This window comes from Rousettus aegyptiacus, unplaced genomic scaffold, assembly GCF_014176215.1.
Source record: "Rousettus aegyptiacus isolate mRouAeg1 unplaced genomic scaffold, mRouAeg1.p scaffold_m13_p_15, whole genome shotgun sequence".
Lineage (NCBI taxonomy): Eukaryota > Metazoa > Chordata > Mammalia > Chiroptera > Pteropodidae > Rousettus > Rousettus aegyptiacus.
The window spans coordinates 37957054-37978262 of record NW_023416290.1 but is presented as its reverse complement, the minus strand read 5'-3'; the positions used below and the strand labels follow the sequence as shown (position 1 = coordinate 37978262).

The 21209-nt window shown below is 35.8% G+C and overlaps 1 long non-coding RNA gene across 2 annotated transcripts; it reads left to right on the top strand.

The window, feature by feature from the left end:
* Positions 1-12236: 12236 nt before the first annotated feature.
* Positions 12237-21170, top strand: LOC107512200. Of its 2 annotated transcripts, none has more exons than XR_001597216.2 (3): positions 12237-12413; positions 14081-14255; positions 19917-21170. It is a non-coding gene; the product is annotated as an uncharacterized LOC107512200 (long non-coding RNA). The 2 variants fall into 2 exon arrangements; XR_001597217.2 differs by lacking the exon at positions 19917-21170 and adding an exon at positions 15385-16345.
* The last annotated feature ends 39 nt before the right edge of the window (positions 21171-21209 follow it).

The window sequence follows — 21209 nt, the reverse complement described above, 5'->3', positions numbered from 1 at the left end:
TACACCCAGCTGCTTACTTCTAACTTAGACCCAATGCCAGTGAGCTGCAGGATCTCTTTGCCTTTGTCATCTGGGAACCAAATGTTACAAAAATAGCTCCATTTCATGCAACTCACCATGATCAGAAAACTTATGGCTCTTTTTAAAGGTAAGGATAGTGACTAACCAAAGGAGGGAAACTATATGCAATAGGCTCGGTTGTGTGTTAGGTGAACTGAAGACGGCAAAAAATAGTATGGTATCCAGTCTGATCCAATTTAGAGAGACAAGCATAAAAAGCAACAGAAACAAGACATTGAGTTATATAATTAAAGTATAAATTATGTGCTACAGAATATGAAAAGGAGATAGATAAACCAAAAGGGACTGGAGAAGATAATAATGTCTTCAAGAGTGAAGAGTTGGCATCTGTTAACGCTCTATATTTAACAATTGTCCAATTGTCTTCTCCCAGGAATCACGATTCTATGAAGCAGATAAGGTGGGCGCTATTCCTTTTCGCAGAGGCTAATTTACTATAGGGCGCCCACTAACTAACTAGCTTTGATTCTTTTCTATTTTACTCCGTTTCTCATAAAGTTTCCATAATTATCAGGTGAGTGCTTTACAGTAACCATTTGAAAAGTGCCAAGTCAAAGAAGCTCTTTTCTCTTCAGTATCCATTATTTTCCACGTGCATAAACTAAGATGAAATAGTTTACTACTCACTTAATAATTTGGTTCCCATCAGTATAAATGAACAATATTTTATTGTTCCACTTATTTGACACATATCAAAAGTATTCAAATAGCTTAACCTTGATACAGTTTGATGTCAAATATGAAGACTAAATCTTTGGCTAAAACTTTCTCTGGGGCCCATGTGTCAGACGGATGCCAGGAAGAAGGTGAGGCTCTTCTCTACCAACAGGCTGGCTCCCCTTGTGCTCCCCCTGTAAGGAGTACCTGCACAGCCTAGGGATACTAATGAAGACACTACATGCACTGCAATATATGCATGGGGCATCCGGATAATTCTGTATATAAAAGCAGGGTGGCCCTAGAAAAAGGTTTTCTTTATTTGGGATGCCCAAACTGTTTGCTTTTCCCTTCATTTGCCTGCCTCTTACATATCCCTTAAGACTCAGTTTAGATGTCTTACTCCTATGTCAAGAAAGTTTCTTGAATCCAGGCCTCACAGGATGACCTCTCCATTGCCACATGCATTCTACATGCCCCTTTATTTTGTGCTCAACTCACTGAAATTCATGTTCCCTTTTACATGACTGTCTCTTCATTCCATCTCCCCAGATTTTTTGAGCTTTGGGATTTGCCTCATGCCTCTCTGTGCTGAGTTTCAGACATCTAGTAGTTAGATTTTGCAACCTGTCAGCTAAAGTTTTGTTGCAAATTTTCGTATCAGTTCCAAGTTGAAGTCAGAGAAAAAAAAAATCACTAGAGAGGTCTTCATATCACAATTCTAAGATTCCCAGCTCACTCTCTTCTTTCAAAAAAATTCCCCCCTTTTATTCTACCTCCCATTTTTCAATGGGTCGAACAATTTGAAATGAGACATATGGAATAAAGTATTCACAAGGTTTTTTACTAGGTCAACTTCTCAATTTGTCAACATTCTTTAATATTTACTCTGAATTTCTCATAAACATGTTAATGAAAATGAATTGTTAGTATCCAGAGCAGCTGAAGTGTATATATAATTAAATTGCCAGAGATATTCTGCAGAGATATTCTATTTTATTGAAAAACAACTACTGACAGTTCATTGCAAGATAACGAATGCTGACATTTTATGAGTTTATAAATCAGTTAAAAGTTTAAAAGTTATTAAAGTAATTTTAAAAATCCCTGTATGTAGCCAAAATATTCCTTTTGAAATACATATTCATTTGGAATAAATATGTTTATAAGATAATTTTTTTTAAATATAAGTTGGATGGAGTGGGAGAATTAAAAATGCAAATTACCCAAATTAGTTTATCTATAAACTATGAGACTCTATAAACTATTAGTTTTTTGATCAATAAAAGGTGACCAAGTTCAATGTTAGTTCTATTCCCTTCACTTCAGTATTTAGCCTGGGAAATTAAACCTTTAAATACACACACACGCACACACACACACACACACACATATATACTAAAGAATTAAAATTCCTATGCGAAATCACATTTACGAGGTAATGCATGGACATTTCTATTTTACCTGGGTTTCTGGCACCATCGACCCAAAAAATTAAGTGTATCTTCAGAGTTACTAAGCCTAAGGCTCTTCTGAATCACTACTAAAGCAATCCCAGCCTCAGCCTTAGTTATTGAGAACTGAGATACTAAAGATTTTCAGCTGTCATCCAACCCCCTTGAAATTTTCAGTCTCCTTAGGAAGTACTGCTCAAGTCATAAAAATAGTTTCGAAGGACTCTGCAGAAGATTTAGCATCTGTAAAATAAACTTGAATATTTTAATCCCTCTGGAATGCAATGTAGCTTATTCTGTTATGACTTTTCTTCAATGACTGGACAGACTACAAATAAATGTAATGTTCTAAGCAGATATACTATTATAAAACACATCTCACTCTATCAGGACAATAATGCGTTAGTGCTGCCCTCTCAGGAAGACCGTGCTCTCGTGCGTGCGCGCTCTTTCTCTATTAGTTGGGATGGATTAGGTTATGCTGTAGTAACAAACAATGCTAAAATCTCAGTGGATCATCAAAAAAGTTTTATTTATCATTGTGCCGTGTGTCCATCATGGGTCACTTCTGCTCCGTGTCATCATTGTTCACACTCCACAACCCATTATCTAGATCAGAGGTTGGCAAACTTGGAGGCCAGAACTGACCATCTATTTTTGCATGGTCAATGAGCTAAAAATACATTTAAAAATTTTTTCAGTGGCTGGGTTAAAAAAAAAATATGCAGCAGAGACTATATGGTGCCTGCAAACCTCAAAATAGTTACTATTTGGTCATTTATAGACAAAGAAAGTATAGCAAAACTTGGGCACTTTTACTCACATTTTACTGGCTAAAGCAAGCCATATGACCCAATCTTATTTAATCTTTCTGGAAGGGAACAAAATATTAGTAAATAAAAGCACATTCTACCCCAGTTTCCAATGGCTATTATTAATCATTTATATTTTTCAAAACATTTTGGCGAGTAATTTTCTTTTTATTTTCCTACCTGGTATATTTTGATTTTTAAAATTTATTTAAATAGTTTTAAGTATACAGTACATTAGTTCATATTTCTTTTTTTTCTGAAAACTTTTTATCGCTAGTCTTTTGAAATTTGATTTAGCTGTTCAAAAAGCTCTACAGAGTTTCTATAAACCATTTAAAATGATTTTTTTAAAGAATGCTAATCATGCTGACTGAAATTTGCTTGTATTGTGTCTATCTAATCTCCTAGATTGTGAGACCTTCTTGGTAGCCTCAGCATTTATTTAGTACGTTGCCTAGCACATGATAATAGATCCTTAGTGTGTTTATTGAATGAATAAATGTTTATCATTATACTATTTCTTATTGAATAAAGAAGAGGAAAAAGAACGATGTCAAGAACTGACAATGTAAAGTGTTCTGTTTATTGGGCATGCAGTCTAGGTTTCTGGTGAAAGTAATACATGGATGGTGGAGCACCATATTACAGGCTCAAATGGGGAGTGAGTTGTATTCAACGGTTCAGAATAGATTTTAGAGCCTGAGGAGCCTAGGTTTGAATTCTATTCTATTCTACCATTAACTGGTTTTGTGACAATAGCAAATATTTACTATTTAAGATAAATCACCTCATTCAAACCATTAAGAATGCCTTGAGATGTAAAAATCAGCCTTCAAAAGATAAAACATTGTCCCAAATCTCACATGTCTCACCTGTCATCTGGACTTTAGAGCCCAACCACTGGCTATACAAAACTTTGGAAAGTCATTTAATCTCTTTAAAAACTTAGTCTACTTCTTCATAAAATGAGGAAAGTGATTATCTACTCCTTATGGCTATCATGAGAATTTAATGAGAAACTGTATGTAAATTGCTAACATTTATGAAGAGGTGAATATTAACTATTCTGAAGGTAAGAATGAATAGAGATTACCCTACTTCATCTAGCACATCGTGGCTGATATTGGAGCTGTGGTATTCAGCCTGGATTCTCCAAGCTAAGAAGGGCTTGCTATATTGATCTCGGAGTTTGGCTGATTCTCCTTATACCATTTCCTATTGCCTTAATTTGAAATAAATTTAGGGTATATAGTGCCATAGCATTTTCAAAATTTATTTCAGTGGGAAGCATTTCAAGAAAATGTCAAGGAGCACATAGAGAATCTATGAATACTAAATATTTCTGCCATAGTATCCAATAGCAAGTGTCCTAGGAGTTGCACCTAAAAGCACTCTGCTATAAGAGAGAACTAAAGTTAAACCTATTTTTAAGTAACATATTATAGGTTCTAGTGATAGTACATACAAGCTTAACTGTAGTGGTAGTAGTAACAGTTAAGATTAAATGAATACCTAACTGTAGACAAGACAATGTGCTTTATACAGAGTATCTTATAAAACTCCTTCACAAAGATATTATAAATAAGCTATTATTACAGAATTATGGATAAGAAACTTGAGGATTAGAGAGATGTGTGGAACTGAAATAGAAAATACATTTTAGAGTTAGGAGTAGAAAAATTTAAAAGGCCCAGAAACAATACATAAAAATTGGGAATATCAATGATAACCTTATCAATTTCAAGTCTTATATCAAAACCCATAAAAAATATAAGTTCCACACTTTTTATTATCAGAAAAATATTTCAAAGCCAAATTGTCCCTATCTTGTGCAATCTTCATTTTGCTTGCTTTAGACCTAATGACTTATGACTTATGATCTCACACTTTTTCCACATCACTTGGACTCTAGTCAAACATGCTCAAGGCCCTTTCTATAGACCACCTGCCAGACACAAAGTCTAAATATACTTCGGTTCCCTGGGATATAGAAGTTATTATTGTTAATCCTCTTAATGAGAGTATGGAAATCTTTTAAGATCAATTTTTACTCAGCAAGATATAATTTGATCCTTTCTTCTTTCTGTTTAGTTTCCGGAATTATATCATATATAGAAATAAACCACTTATTAGATATCTATTAAAAAGTTCCAATTTTATGCCCCCCCCCAAAAAGAAGAGTATAATGGAATATACCATAAAATGTATGTTCTGTTTTACTTTAACTTTTTACTATTAACTTTGATTTTCAACAATCAAATAGTTTTGAATAAAATTTTAGAATAGGGCAAGATAATTCACCTGTGCCAAACGCCCTTATTTTGAAAAATGTCAGTAAATTCATATAATATCTAAGATATACATAAGAAATTGTTGAATAAACCCTGTGTAAGCAGAATATTGGTGTCTTCACCCTATATGTATTGACAGACATATACACTTGACCATAAATAAGTTTATATTAAAACAGCTACACTATAAATTCGACCCACAGTAGACTGGGGAAAAAGTAAAATGTATTAAAAAAACCTGTTTTTAAGCTACAATATGATTCAACGCAACATTTCTAAAGAGACCTATATCAATCATAAATGTGAGCTGGTTAGCAATAGAACAGACATGGACAAATGAAAACTGCAGAGGCAAACGATAGTGATGTTCTCCGAAGCAGAATTCAGAAAGAAGGTACCCAGCCACATTGATGATTTTCTAGGTCAGTGCCAATCAAATGTATCAGGTCTTTAAGTGGTTTGTACAGGTACAGGATATGATAAGAATCTGTGTCATAATGTAAATGCTTCCTTCATGGAGAAAATCTTGCTTTGAAAAGTTGGTTCAAATAAATAATGTGCTTATTGATGTTATCGATTTATATCTAACACAAATTCCTTATCTTGACTCAGGAACAAGTCCACAGACCACATTTTGGACTCTCGAGATCCTAAGTATCAAGGCTAAGTCTTTTCATGTTTATAAGTGGCAGTGTTTCCACTGCTTTAGTTCAGGTGGGTATAACAAAATATCACAGACTGGATGACTAATAAAAAAATACATTATCTCTCACAGTTCTGGAGCCAAAAGTGCAAGATCAAGGTGCCAGGAAGGTCGAGTTCTCGTGAGAGCCCTCTCCTGAGTTGCAGATGGCAGAGCTCTCCTTGTACCTTCACAGAGCGGAAACAGCTGGAGAGCTCTCTGGCATCTCTTTGATAAGGACAGCATTCATCAGGCTCCACCCTCATGACCTAATCACCTCCCAAAGGCCCCACCCCTAAGGCCATCACATTGGGGGTTAGGATTTCAACATGAATTTGAGGGGAACACATTCAGTCCATAACACCCACTGTTTTCCCAAGCCATACGAAATTTCCAAGATTGTTCTCTTCTGTTCTACTTTGTCCAGAAATACAATTCTCCCTTCAGGCTTCCACCACACAAAGTGTTCTGTCTCTACTTATCCACCTCCATCTTGGAATCCTGCTGTTTACAGGTCAAAGGCTGTAGGGGGATCATAGTCGAGGACAGCTGGACACTGGGTCTCTCCGGTCTCTCTGTGACCCTTTCTAATGGAAGACCCTTCATTGTCTTCCTGCTGTTATGCCTCCACCCCCTGCACTGCATTTTCCTCCAATCGAAGAAATATCTTTTTCTTCATCCTTTATTCAGCTCTAGTTTTATTCAGTCTTTGACCAGAAAACTTTATCTCTGTGAATCTGCATTTAATCTATCACTCACTTAAGTTATTGACAGTTTGAATTTTTTTTTTCCTATTTTTATGTGGAATTAGGGAGGGAGAAATGGCCATGGAGAGATCATCAAGTAAACAGAGAGAAGCAGGGAAAAATCACGGAAATCACACAGAGCAGTAGTTCATGATGTAACTGTTACATTTTCAGAATGTGTAATATTGTTGCTAGTCAAAAATATTTAATCAATGACTAAATAAATGCCACCAGGTTTCGTAGTTCCAGAGGAAAAAAATGAAGTGGGAAATGGCTAAGTTCATTCTATTGTCTACCCAACCTACTGTGGATGAGAAAAGGGGTTCTGAGGAAAGAAACAGGGTGGTCTGATCATTGAGCAGGTAATGGTATGCGGTCATGCCCTAAGCATGTGACTTTTTAGTAAAAGGTTAATCTTTGCCTTATGCAAGCCCCGTCCATTGTTTCTGTACATCTAGGTTAATACACCTTTGAAATAAGAGAGCACAGAATCTTGTTAACTATCCTGTCGTCCAATCCCTGCCTCGCTTTCTCCTAACCTTCACGTAATCTTCATTACGGTCCCTCCTTAATTTGAAATGCATAAAAGAAGCTGCAAACTGTTATGCTCTGAAGCATCTGAGATTTTGCCCCCTGTCCTCATCCCCTCCCCCAGCAACTGTCATCAGTTTGACTCAAATAAACTCATAAAAATTCTCTACAGGTTTGGACATACTTACATTGACATTACACGTGTTTATTAAAGATCTATTATGTTTTAGGCAATGTATTTAAAGCTGTGGATAAAATGACAAGCAGAATCAGCTACATAATGTGCTGAGCCTAGTGCACAATGAAAATGTGAGGTCCTTTGTTTGAAAATTATTAAGCATTTCTGTAGTGACAGCACAGCCTTAAACCAAAGCCAGTACCCTAAGTGTAGGGTTCTATGTTACTGTACAGTTTGTATACCCAAGAAGCCAGCCTTGATGCCAATCAAGAAAGATTCTATACTCTTCACAGGAAGATTCTAAAATTAGAATGTGAAAGAGGCAATCACTCAGGCTGGATGGAGCACTTACCTTGGTTTACTGAAATGTAAAGAATGCTTTTTGTTCAAAGGGAACAGAGATGAGTTTGGTATTTCAGAAGATTTAATATTTTTTGGTGGCATACTATAAAAAGGGGAATGAGGAAGGATCATTTGGAAGATTTATCTTTGTCCTAAAAAATAAGGAGATGCCATTGAAAAGGTTTAAGTACAAATATCTTGATCAGATTTCCATCCTAAAAAGTAACTTAGACTACAGAGTAAAGAATGGGTTGGTGAATTTAGGGGTGAGTTTAGCACACCGAATTGGATGTGCTAAGAGAAGCTGGATGTTACCGCAATAATTGGAGAAGTTTGGAGTATGGTGATGGCTGAGAGGGAGAGGAGGTACATTTTGTGAGCTATTTGAGAGGTACAGTTAACAGGACGGTGAAGCTAAGAGAGGAGGTATCGGGTCTCCGTGGTTGTACTTATTTTGCTATACTGAATTCTGGTTTACAGTTCTGTCCATTACCACCATCCCTCCTGTCCCTCTTTTAAAAGACACGCAAAATAGTTTCTGTATTGTACACACTAACATAACATCTATCACACAAGTTCTCAATAAATGTTTTTTTTTCATAAAATATGTAATGAGACATTATTCATTCTCATTCCCTTGCCCTCCAATTCTAAATAACTTGAAAACACAATATGATAGTCCAGGAAATAAAGAACCAAAATCCAGTGAATAAAATCTTCCAAGACTTAGACTTAGGAAAATTTGAGGTCTGTTTATTTCCTGTGGCTTTCGAAACTGGGGAATACCCTCTATGGAGTTTAGGTCACATTATTTTGAAATTTAGAATGCATAAAGATCTACCTTGACATTTTTTCTTTGCTTATCATTGCAAATGTACATTTGCTAAACAAATTAAAGATGCAAACATTTCGAAGAATAATTAAATGTGGAAGACAAAAACTTGTTTTTTAAATCCCTTTAGAAGCACACAATTTACACAATTATTTGTTAACATTAATGACTTGTAATTGACACAAAGCAGCTCAAACCCTTTACCATAGCTGAAAACAACTAGTGATGGATGAGCAAAAAGTAGGGTCACATTATTATACTGCTTTGCCTGGGACAATTTATGGCTGTTTTCCCAGGGTAATTATTAATGTCACCCACTTTTACTGTCAAAAGCGTCCCAGTTTGGATGATAAATTTTACAGTCATTCTAGCTAAAGGAAACCTTAGATACCATTTAGCACTAAACCCTGTTGTTATGGATGAGGATCCTGTTTAAAAAAAAAAAAAATGTTTGATTGACTTGGAAGCTTCATAACCTTAACATAGTCTTATCATCTTGGGAAACTCTACAATGGTATGTAAAGTTATTAAAAAGCAGAAGAAATTCCACTCAATCAAATAAAGGACACGTATTCCTCAAAAGTCTCTACCAGCTTTCGGTGTCACAGCTTTCTTATGCCTGGAACTGGTATTTTAAAATGCAAATTGTGCTTAATCTTATTAAAGAAGGTGTTATTCAATGTGTATAAATCTATTAGATGAGTGGGATAAAAGTCTGTCAGAAAGAGTAACCTAACAAAATTATTCCCATTAATTTAGATCTATAAAATGTGAGCTAGGACTAACAATTTGCTATTTTGAGCTCCTAGAAGACAATTTTTGAAATCCTCTGATGGTCTTTCTGTCTAAGAAATTATCTTATAATCTTACCATGCTGAATTTTGTGAAACTATTTCCAGGAATATAAGTTGCTTATTCTGAATACTAACTTGAAGACCATTTATTAAAGAAACAAGAACCCTCTGTGGCAGTTGGTACAGGACAGTAAATGACTGAGACTCTACTCTGAAAGGTCACTAAGTCATTTTCTTTCTCTCATTTTTGAAAGTTGCTCTTGAAGGAAATGGTTCCATAATTTATTTCAACGGGCGTTTGTGATACTAGTTACATTTCTCAGAAGCTTGACTTGAATTTTTATGATTGATTTAAAAACTAGGTAATCCCCTAGGAGGTAAATAGGTAATTAATACCTATTACCCACAGGTACTAACAAACAATCCCCTAGATTGTTTGTTAGTACCTGTGGGTAATAGGTATTAATTTCACCACTGTCCCCTGACAATTCTGAAGGAAGCTGAAATTTCACTGTTGCATTGAGGACACTGCATCTCACAACAGATGTTTTCCACAGGTAATGAGCCAAATTCGGTGTTCTCATCAGAAACTGCATCACATCTCTCCTGAGGCTGGCAGTTGGGAACATCTTCAAAATGGGCTTCAACTTTGCTATTCCCTGTCACCTCCAAGCTCAGCAGTTTGTCTTTTGAAAGACATTGAATTGTGCTTAAAGATGTTCCTGAAGGGTTGTTGTTTTTTTTTTTTCCTTTCCGATCTATTTAAAATGTTAAAAAGAAGAAAACATTTCCCTGTGCCTTTTGCCTGGTTAAAAAATTCTGAGATATCGCCATTCCTTTAACTGCATAATGGAGATGCTTCTAACTCAGCTTTGCGTCTCATTTTGAGAAGGCCCGAGTCTCAGTATTTCTAGGCCTCCCTGACATTAACTTGTATGTTAGCGGAAATAGTCGTAATTGAATGACAAGTAGTTATTTTTAAATTTACTTGTTTGTCACTCTTCAATTGAAATCATTGTTCAATAGTAGGGGACAGTAAGAAATTACTCTATCCTCTTTAATTTATATTATAGTAGACTCAATATAATAAAGGTCAAGACTTTATAATATGTAAATGGGCTTTGAGTCAAATTCTCTTAGGTATGCACTATAAAAAACATGTTACTTAACATTTTAAATATGCCTTTATATGTGTAAATACACATATTATACATATATACACATGTATGTTATATATATGTAATATATACATATTATATATACATTGGTGCATGTGTATATACATACTTGTCCTTGAATATGGACACACACATATACGCACACACACATCCTTGAAGATGCAGGCCTCAACCTTCCTGAATTCCTGAATGTTAACAGATCCAGACAGTGAAAAGGGGAGTTTACACACTTCTCTCTCTCTCTTACTGCTTCTCTGTAGTTAGAGTAACTGTAAAGCAGTATTCAAAAGCCTAAAAAGAATTGTAGTATTCATTGGGTCTAACCGAATCTGGTAATTTAGCTTCTAAAATCATTTTAGTATTGGAATTGGGGGGAAGGAAACCCCTGGAATCCAAGATAAAGAGAGCTGCTATCCTTTGTCAGATGTTCATCAAAACAAACAGCTTCTCTGTAATATGGGATCAGATAATGTACTGAATGGGTTTCCTAACTAGAAGAAAAGAGTTGTCTTCAAAACAATGGAAAAGCTGGGTTTTTATACTAGATCAAACCCACAAGGTATGCTAAATCCTAGGTTTATGGACTAGCTGTCTATGAATGGATTACAGAATTTCTGAAACCATGAATTGCCCAAAAAGGGCATTGTTCAAATGTCCACTTTCTGAAGAAACTTTGATCAGTTTATTGAAAAATTTCATTACTTGAAAATAGTTACAACCACTGACACAAAGACAAACATTCATGTCAGTCACTATGGAAACCCCCAGAGGATGAAAAAACAAAATTAGGTTGCACTCTCTATCGAGAGAAATGAATGAGTGATCTAGACATGTGTGGTATATTTATGGATTATATTAATTAATGATAAACTTCACTTTAATTAATTTGTCAAATTATCAATTTCTGTAAGACTTGTATTTTTAAAATTTTTTTATGGTGATGTTGGTTAATGAAATCCAGTAAGTTTCACCTGTACCCTTTAACAGTAAGGCATATATATATTTACACTGTACGTTCACCTCCCATAGTTAGATTTCTTTCTGTCACAACATATTTAACCCTCTTTACCCCGTCTACATACCCCCTACCCTCTGGTAACCACTAGTCTATAGTCCATATCCATGAGTAAGGTGACTATCAGACAAATTATCAATTTCTAAATATTCACTCCTTCAGATCTAATGCCTGAGTCTTGCCTCAAGTTCAGGGCACGCAGGGTGTTCAGCGACCAGCATTTCAGTTTTTGGGTCGTGCTGATCTCTCACTGACTAGCAACTCTAACTGCTATGAAGTTCCCCCTCATGTGAGGCTGCACTCTCTTATCTGCCTCCTAATAAATCGTGATGAGAACAGAAGTTATCCTTCAGATGGAATCGCCTCCAATTCCCCAAAGTTCAGATTTCCTTAGCGGTGACATTTCTTAGTAAAACGAAAGTTTAGGCTCTGTATCTGGCAACCATCTGTGATTAGCTAATTGAATTGTTGCAAGCCACCTTCAGGATTTTCAGCTCGAATGGCAGTGCCTCTCTTCAAGCTGGTCTTAACCTATAGTTACTCCTATTAATTTTGAAGGAAAAACACATGAGAAATCTGTCCACCCAATTTGACGGTTTGCCCTCTAATCTAAATCTTCTCATTAAAATGATACTCCCAAAGTCACATTTGTTTCATTATAGAAATATTATTTGTTAAAGGCCAAAAATAAGTTTGTAAATGTTTTCTTCAAATCCCTTTCTTCTCCTGTGTTCTCGTTCTTTCCACAGAAAGTAGTACTTCTATGAATACTTAAACAAGCTGCACAATTTTGGGTCTTCTCGTTGAACAACCAACCAAGGTATTGGAAAGTTATTAAAGTTGCCTTGTATTTTACTTAATGAATTAACAGCTTTTTTTTTTTTTTAAATCTGAAATAACAGGACATTTCTTTACATCTAGTCTAGACAGAGTTTTAAACTTTGCCTCCATCTCACCAGGACATTCTTACCCTCCTCCCTTAAGTCAATTCTGTTGCTCTTTTTTACTCAAATCTTTGTTAATGTGTGAAATAAAACCCACTTAACTCACCTCATCTATTGAACCGGCATTGGCTCATTTCTTTCCTTTGTACTTGTCAGCTTTTGGTCAGTTAAAACTGTGTTTTTAAAACTATAGGATAAAATTCATAAATGGGTCATGAAATCAATTTAGTAGATTATGACTAGCATTTTATAAATGGACTAGCATTGCTTACAATACAATATAGAATAGAAAATACCAAAGTACATCTAACAATAAGGGTAACAACTTTATGTGAAACTTTTTTTCAGTTGAGAGAAAAAAAAAACTGTGTACAGGGTCTCGAGGTAAAATATATATATAAAATAAATAAATATATATATATATATATATATTTTTTTTACCATAGATCATTCTCAAAAGCATTTGGAAAGCACAGAGTTTAAATTCTGGGACTAGGATATCATCTCCCTTGCCTAACACAGAGGGAAATTTAAACTCCTTAAATCTCCTAACATATCAATAGTTCTTGAGCTTTTATGCATAAATCTCTTTATAAATTTGGTAAAATTGTCTGTTTTCCCAGAAAAATGTACAGAAGCACAAGCTCAAAAAAAATTTAGTGTCACTCATATATGTTTAAGGACTGCTGCTCTTATAATTATTTTATAATTATTTGGATTTCCAAAATCTGTAATCTTTTATTTCATACCATTTTAGTTTATATGTTCTCCCATCTAACCATTTAACATGATTTTCTATCTCTGTCTCCATGCCTTCTCTTGTTCTCATCTTATTAAACCATCTTCTTCCTACTCCAAGCATAAGAAATGCTCAGGTTCACGTCCTCTGGCTGGACCTCAGTATAATATCCTTATCTAAATCTGTCTCTCAGGTGTTGCCAACATTTCTAAAGTGAACAGCATTTCTGGCCTTCCTATTCATTGCCTTTCTTTGTCCTGAATTTAGGTGTCTATTTAGAATGAAGCCTGATGGGTAATGAGCAGCTTTACGCAAACAAGACATGATCTGTTCCTATAAAGAGTAGTTCTTTATTCTTCGAAACCAGCCATCCAGTAATGTAGACATGCATTTTTACTGAATTGACATGCTGAAACTCCCTGGAGTTTGACAAAATGAAAACAGGTTGCACTTGCGCCTCAAATCCTAGCAATGGTTAAAACTACATTTTCATGCAAACATAAGTTACAAATGGAATTATGATAACTGATTACCCCCCTCAACGTACACGAACCATTTGCAATCCTGCCCTGGAGTGCTGTATAGCTGACTCACTGCATATGCTCACAGCGTTTCTCCATCTATTCAGTCAGCGCTACTTCCTGTGGCAAAGTGTATGGGGTGTTTAGAAAACCAGTATGTCTCTATTTACCTAAATCTACTATTAGGGTGTAGAATCATCAGTGCAGAGCACTGCTGCTTCACAATGGGAATAATCCTGAGTGTATATCTTCGTTTTATTCATCTTCAATTTCTGTTTGACAGAATTTCATGCTGCTGGAAAATGTTACATTGACAGCCAAGAGATAATTTCCGTTTTTAATCCAGAGAACAAGAGCCACTTGGGAAGTGACTATAAATGTCCTCTGGGTGTCCCAGAGATATGCCTCATCCCTGTGCTAGAAGGAGTACACCTCTGGGAAGGAAACAACTTTGATCAGTAAGTCTCTCTGGAAAACATTTAGAGAAATAGGTTTGCGATTCCCCATGAATCATGGGGTCTGAGATAAAGTAAGCCCTTTCATTTCCAAATCAGCTTTCAAGTGGCAGCAACTCTGTCATTATTCCAAGCGAGAGTTTTCAGTGAGGTACTGAGAAGGGAGTAAGGTTACCAAACAAGCCTCTCTTTTCTTTCAATACAGTCATGTAAATTTTGTGTGAAATAAGATCTTTCTTATAATAAAAGTGTCATAAGCCTTCTTACTTTCCGCAGTTGCCTCAGCTGGCTGTACCTGATAGATGTCCTGTTATAGATGCCAGCCAACTGGCTGATGCTTTCATCTTTAGGCTTATACCATCCTCCTTGGGTCAGTCCTCCAACTCTTCTGTATTTGCCTAAGGACAGAAGCTTTACCCTGTAAATGAACCATGTTTCCAGGGCCAGCCTCCTGAGGCTCGAGAAGATGATTCACTGACAGTACAGGGACCATTTCCCTTCTTTTCTGGACCACTGGGGGACAGGCTCCTTTTATTATGAGGCAAATCACCGGCTTCTCATCCTCTCTCTATATTAGTGGCCTATCATCTAAGCTATTACAGTACATGAGATATATACACATGTATCAATACAGATATAATATACATATACTATATACTATGTCACACATATTCTAAATACATGTACACAAGTTAAACTAAATTAAATTAAACTAGAGGTCCTTAAGGGTTGGAATTTCTTTATAGTCATCATCTTTGGGGAAAAAATATAAATACACACATATGTCATATGTACTTGCTATACTAAATCTATATTATAGATTTTCATATTTGCCATATACACTGAATATATTACATATATATAAATTTGTGTGTATATATACATGCGTGTGTGTGTGTGTGTATGTGTGTGTGGAGGGGGCTAGAGGTCTTCAAAGGCCAGATTTCTTCTTATTCATCCTCAAGCCCCTGTATCTAATACTATGACATGCAAATAAATTCAATATGTTCAATAAATACTTGATGAACTGAACAGAGCTAAGCTGCACAATTAATTTCCTGTCCTCATTTCCAGTAGCAGGGTTTTCGTTCTAATGTCGAGTGTCTTAGAAGGCTTTATCATTGTTTGACAGATTGGGTCTCCTGATTGATGCTATTGGTGTTCTTTGGCCAACTCACTTGATTCGTCAATTCTTGAACAATGCTGATTATGTGATAACGTGGAAGCTTAACACAGTGACTCTGCAGCCTCACTGGAGCCAGTTCCCCTTTCTTGCTCTGAAAAATACAACCTTTCTTATTTCTTTAAGTTCCTTTAAAAGATCAAACTCTCTGCTTCCGGGCTTATTCATATGTGTTATCTTTTCCTAAAACACTTACTTGTCAATCAAAAATATACTTATGTTTTCCTCCAGGAGAAAGGCCTCTTACACATATTATGCTTGAGATTATAAATTGTTTATATTCTATCTCACCCTTTAGAACCTATGTCTCCAGTTCAGATCCTGAAACAAAGTATTATTTAAAATTCATTTGTTGAGAAATGTATGACTAGATAAAAGAGCAAAATGAAAAAGAAGTTGTAAATAACAAACTGATGGCAAGAGACAGATTGGTGATGGCCAGAAAGGAGAGGCTCAAATGTAGGAAGAGGGTTAGGGCCAAAAAGTAGTCAAGCAAGGATTCCGACACTCAATTTTCCCAGAAGAAATCCCTAGCTGGGAATGTTTTCCACCATTTTAACTCAATTGTCCTGTCTTTAAGGCCCCCTCTAGAGGAACCGGAAGGAGAAGGAGATGAGGGGGAGGTGAAAAAGGAAGCTAAAGTCAGCTCTCTGTGTGGCACCATTCTGAGTACTCCCAGGATTCCCTCCAAACCAACTACTCAAGGACCCTTCTTAAGCCTCATTTTCTGCCCCTTAGGCTTCAAATAGGCCTGTAGTGAGAGGGAGTCAAATGAGTAGTTTGATGATGACCTGGAATGCTAGGTCGGAAGCCCAGTTCTGCCAGCTCCTGTTATTTAACCTACTGCTCATTATAAAAGGAGAACAAAAACATTTCCTACTTCACAAAGTTGCTGGAAGAATTACATGAGTCAATTCTGATGAAAACCTTAGTGTTAAATATGACTTTTTAAATGTCCTCAGGGCATTTTTTTATACTCAGAAAAGGTTACTATAAGTTACATCAGTTTTAAAGTTATCAATTTAAAAACTGAGCTTTCCATAAATTCTTGAGTTTAATTTGTGTCTTACTGTTTATAAATTAACAAATTTAATCAGTACTTTAAATTTAAATATTATTCTCATTTACAACTTAGTCAAAATTAAGAAACTTAAATTTCTTTAACAAACATTTGATATCTTTTAAAACTTTTTCAATTACACATTGACAAATAAACATTTCTAGATATTTATATGGTCTGGTAAATTTAACAAATTAAAGTGATAAATATAGTAAATACTAAATTCCCTAACATGTTTTGACACTGTTTATCAATATAATAAAAATTAAATTTAAAATCAGAAACTTAAACCATTAGGCAAATTATGTCTTTTAAACCACAATAACACATACAACATATTAATTTTAAACCACTGTCATCCCGAATAATACTGCAGTCATTTTTCAAGTTGTTTATAACCAACTCCTCAGCTTGCAGCAATCTCTTAATAATCAGAGATGTATGGACCAGGATGCAACTCTGATTAACAGGCTCGATCTTTTCATACTGATGCTGTTTAAAGCCTTCAAAAGAAGTATCACAGAGACTTTGACCAATGGATTGAAGTTACACAGTACCTAACTTTCAAATTACTCAAATCAGTAATTCCTATTTAGGTGGTTATACTATTTGATTAGATTATACCAATCTATTTACTACTTTGTTCTCTTCTGAATTCTTATCACATTCTTTTCATCTGTCAATACCAAGCTTACGGTTAAACCATATCTAATTGGATTGTGTGAGTCACAAGACTGTTCTCGGGTCACAACTTCAAAAAGGTCATTTCTTGGGCATCTGGTACGAGAAGTACTTAAGGAATGATAGCTGTCATTATTAGATTGTCAATATTGTTGTTTTCTTTTTTCTCAAAATCAGTTTCAGATTTATCTAGGACTTTTTAGTAACATTTAGGCCAGTGTTTCTCAAAGTTTAGCATGAATCAGAATCACATGGAAAGCATGTTAAACCATATATATTGTTGTGCTCCATCCTTCCCCCCTCTGCCTCCCGCCCTCCCCACAAACACTTTCTAATCTAGAATGCTGAGATTACACATTTTTAATAAGTTCCCAGATGGTGATGTGTTGGTCCTGGTCACACTTTGAGAGCCACTGCCTTAGACATTATCCAAGATAATGTCTCCTTCTACATTTTTCTCACTGCATATCCTACATTTCAGCTATGTTGAAAAACATCGATCAATGCATTTGATAGGTATATATTACCCATTATGTGTCAGATATTATGCTAAGTTTCAGGAATATAAGAAATAGGTGGGCATTAACTCACACATTGTCATAGTATGCAAAGACAGAGATTATAAAATGCTTCTAGAATTCATGGGAAGGAGTCCTAACCCAGAATGTGAGGATCTCTGTAAGAGCATAACATAAAAGGCAATTTTTAACTAAGATCTAAAAGGCATTTAAGATTAAGCAAATGACAGTCTGATAAGGACACAGGCAGGGATGGGAGAGGCTAGGCATGGGAGGGCATGTTTCCACAGAAAACTCATCGCTGAGAGAAAACAAATATACTAGATGATTCTTTGAATCTTAACCCCAGAAACATCTAAAAGAAGAATTTTTAAAAAAGATTTTTAAAGTGATCATCTGTTTTAAAATTTAATGACAATCAAAAAGCCTCACTAGGAGTGTGAGGTGCCTAATGATGGCATGATCTGCTTGGCTTTGGGTGACAAATGGTCTCGTTAGTCAAACATGTAGAAAACATTCTGCTCCAAAACAGATCAGGCCCAAGATCATTCCAAACACTAACAGAATACCTAGAGTACTCACAGCATAAAAGTGGTGGTGGGCCAGAGTTCTTAAAACTCTGACAAATGATGTAATTATTTGTTTAAATGCTTCTTTCGGTAGGATACAAGCATCATGCATATAAGGCTGTTTATTCATCATTTTATTTAGAGTGTCTGGCATTGTGACTATAACATGTAGGTAACGAACAAATATGTATGAAATGAATCAAGTATTGGATCAGTAAGGTAGAAATATAAGCAGGAGCCCAATCGACAAAGGTTGCATTGATCATGTAAAAGAATTTGGACTTGATCCTGAGAGCAATGGGGAGCCAATGAAGGTTTAAGAAGGAAATGACAGCAATCAGATTTTATCTTTGGAAAGATCACCATAGTCAAAATAAGTTTTTCCACCTGAAAAAGTTTAAAACTGAAATTAGAAAGATGAGTTTGAAGGCTTCGTAGTAATCTAGGTTAAGAGATGATTTGTGCTATAAATTAGTAGCACCATGAAGACAAGAAATGCATTTACGATATATCTAGAAGGAAGAACAGACAGAACTAGATGACAGTCTAAAGTGGGAGGCAGTAGAATGAGAGGGTAGGAGAAAACCAGATTACTCAGGGTAACCAGGTGAGTGGTGCTGGCATCATTAAGGTGGGGAGCCCAGGAAAAGCAAAAATTGGAGAAAGTTGTAGTTACCATAGTAAACTATGCTCTTCTCAACATCTGGGTTTTGCATATGCTGATTTCTTATTAGAATGTTCTAGAAATCATCTTTTTCCACTTACCTCCTCTAACCTTCCCCCTCTTCTGTCATTTGTTCCCTGCTTTTCTTTACATGATACCTTGTATCCATCAGTTATATCTCAAACTAGACACCATTTCCTCTGAAAAACTTTCCTAATATCCCCAAGGTTGGATAAGGTGCTTTCCTTTCTTTTTCCCGGATCCCATGCAACAGAGTAGCATTTATCATAATGTTCTGTATTCCCCTGTGTACTTTTCATTCTGCACTTCTTCTCCCCCCAAAGCTAATGGAAGGCAGGGACTATTCTTTAATGTCTGGCCCCCAGTGTGCCTATCATAATGCTTGTGTCAGAGTAAGAACTCAAAATTAGAATGTAATAATGAACGAGTGGAGTAAAACGAATAATTTTGAAGGTCACAATATTGAAACCAACTAATAACGTCTGCATTCACGGTTGCAGTTTGAGATTTGTGTCATGCAGTTCGTACAGATAGCCATGTGATAGCAGTACTCTACGTATTTACTCTGTTCCTCCCCCTGCTCTCTCTCCACTTCCCGGCCCCACCAGGAACAGTCAAGAATCACAAACGACTCCACTATTCCCTTAAGCATCTGTCTCTGATCACAGTGTGAGTCCACCAATCTTATAATAGACTCCACAAGTGTTTTCCTTGGGTTAAAAAACTCATCAAAATTAATATTAACTTGAAAATGGGAAAGTTCACAGCGAGACAGTTGTATATAAGTAATTCGTGAATGTAGCCTGTCAAATAATAAGTTTTAAAGCTCTTCTTTATTCTCCAGACTACTAAAGAATGAAAAGAGGGTGAAAGGGATGCTCCCCTCACCCCCGATATTCACCTGTCAAATATAGCTAATTTAATTTAAAAGTTGACATAAAGTTGTCTTGTTTGTATTATGGACAAAGCCCTTAAACTGAAACAGGTCAAGCAATGAAGAAAAGAGCTGCAGACTCGAATGGAATCCTAGTGGTTACTGAGTTCAGCAGGAATGGGTTGTGGATGAGGCCACCGGGACAAGTGCAAAGAAAGTTCACGCAATGACCACTGTGGAGTCTTCAGCCTTGCAGCTCGGAGTGTGATCAGTGCACCTGGCATCAGCGGGGAGCTTGTTAGAAATGCAGACTCTCAGACCCCTCCCTAGTGCCCCTGAATTGGAGTGCTCAGTTTAACAAGATCCTCAGATCATTCCTATGGACATGAAAGCTTGAGAGGCTTTAATCTAAATCACAGCATTCGAAGTGCCAACCAGGCTCTGATTAATTCCCCATAGGATCACAGAGTTTATTATCCATATTTGGGACATTTTTGAGAGTGAAAAGGGTGTGTTAAAATAATATGTTTTAAAATATGTAATTATTAAGAAATAAACTAATTCTTATATAAGTGGACACGTAAGAGTCATCTTTAAAAATGAAATTCAAAAAAAAAAAATAGAAATACATTACCAATTTGTATCAATGGAAAAATTATTTGGCCTTACCATTAAAATATAAGTGTCGAATTAAGAGTCTGATGTATTAATGTGAGCTCATGCTTACTTTTATATGTAGTATAGAAACAGGTATAGAAATGTGCACCTGCACTGGTTGCTATACATAAATACATTCTAGTTCTATCTGCTGAGATTGTTTAGAAGCAGATATCCTACAACAACAAGCATACCTAATGTCAAGATCTTGACTTCCAAATACCATTCTTCAGTAAGAGGAATAAGCGTCCTTCAGAGCAAAGACTGACTCTGAAACTGAGTCAAAGAAAACACGAGAAGACTTCAAAAGGAATGGGTTGTGAAATTAGGCATTCTGGGGAATAGCAGTGTATCTTGCCAGATAGTAAGAAAAAATAATAATAAGCCTGCCTCAGAGAGTTCCCCAGGACCAAAGTTGGAACAATTTGAGCAATCAATTAATGACAGTATTAGCTTCTATGACAGAATAAAGCAAATATCATGAGTCCATACTGATGTAAATGACCGAATAAATACATAAATGGGGGAGAATGGACAAGTTTTCATTAAAGAAGAATTTCAATAATAAATACAGAAAGAATGGGAGAAACAAAATAATTAGAAGTATATACCACAATAAGAGTTGCCGTGGGCAAGATCCACTACTGAATGCTGAAATCATTGAGTGAAACTTTTAAAAGAAACAGGATATTTGAATAGCTTCAAAGTGTTTCTTCATATATATCTATTA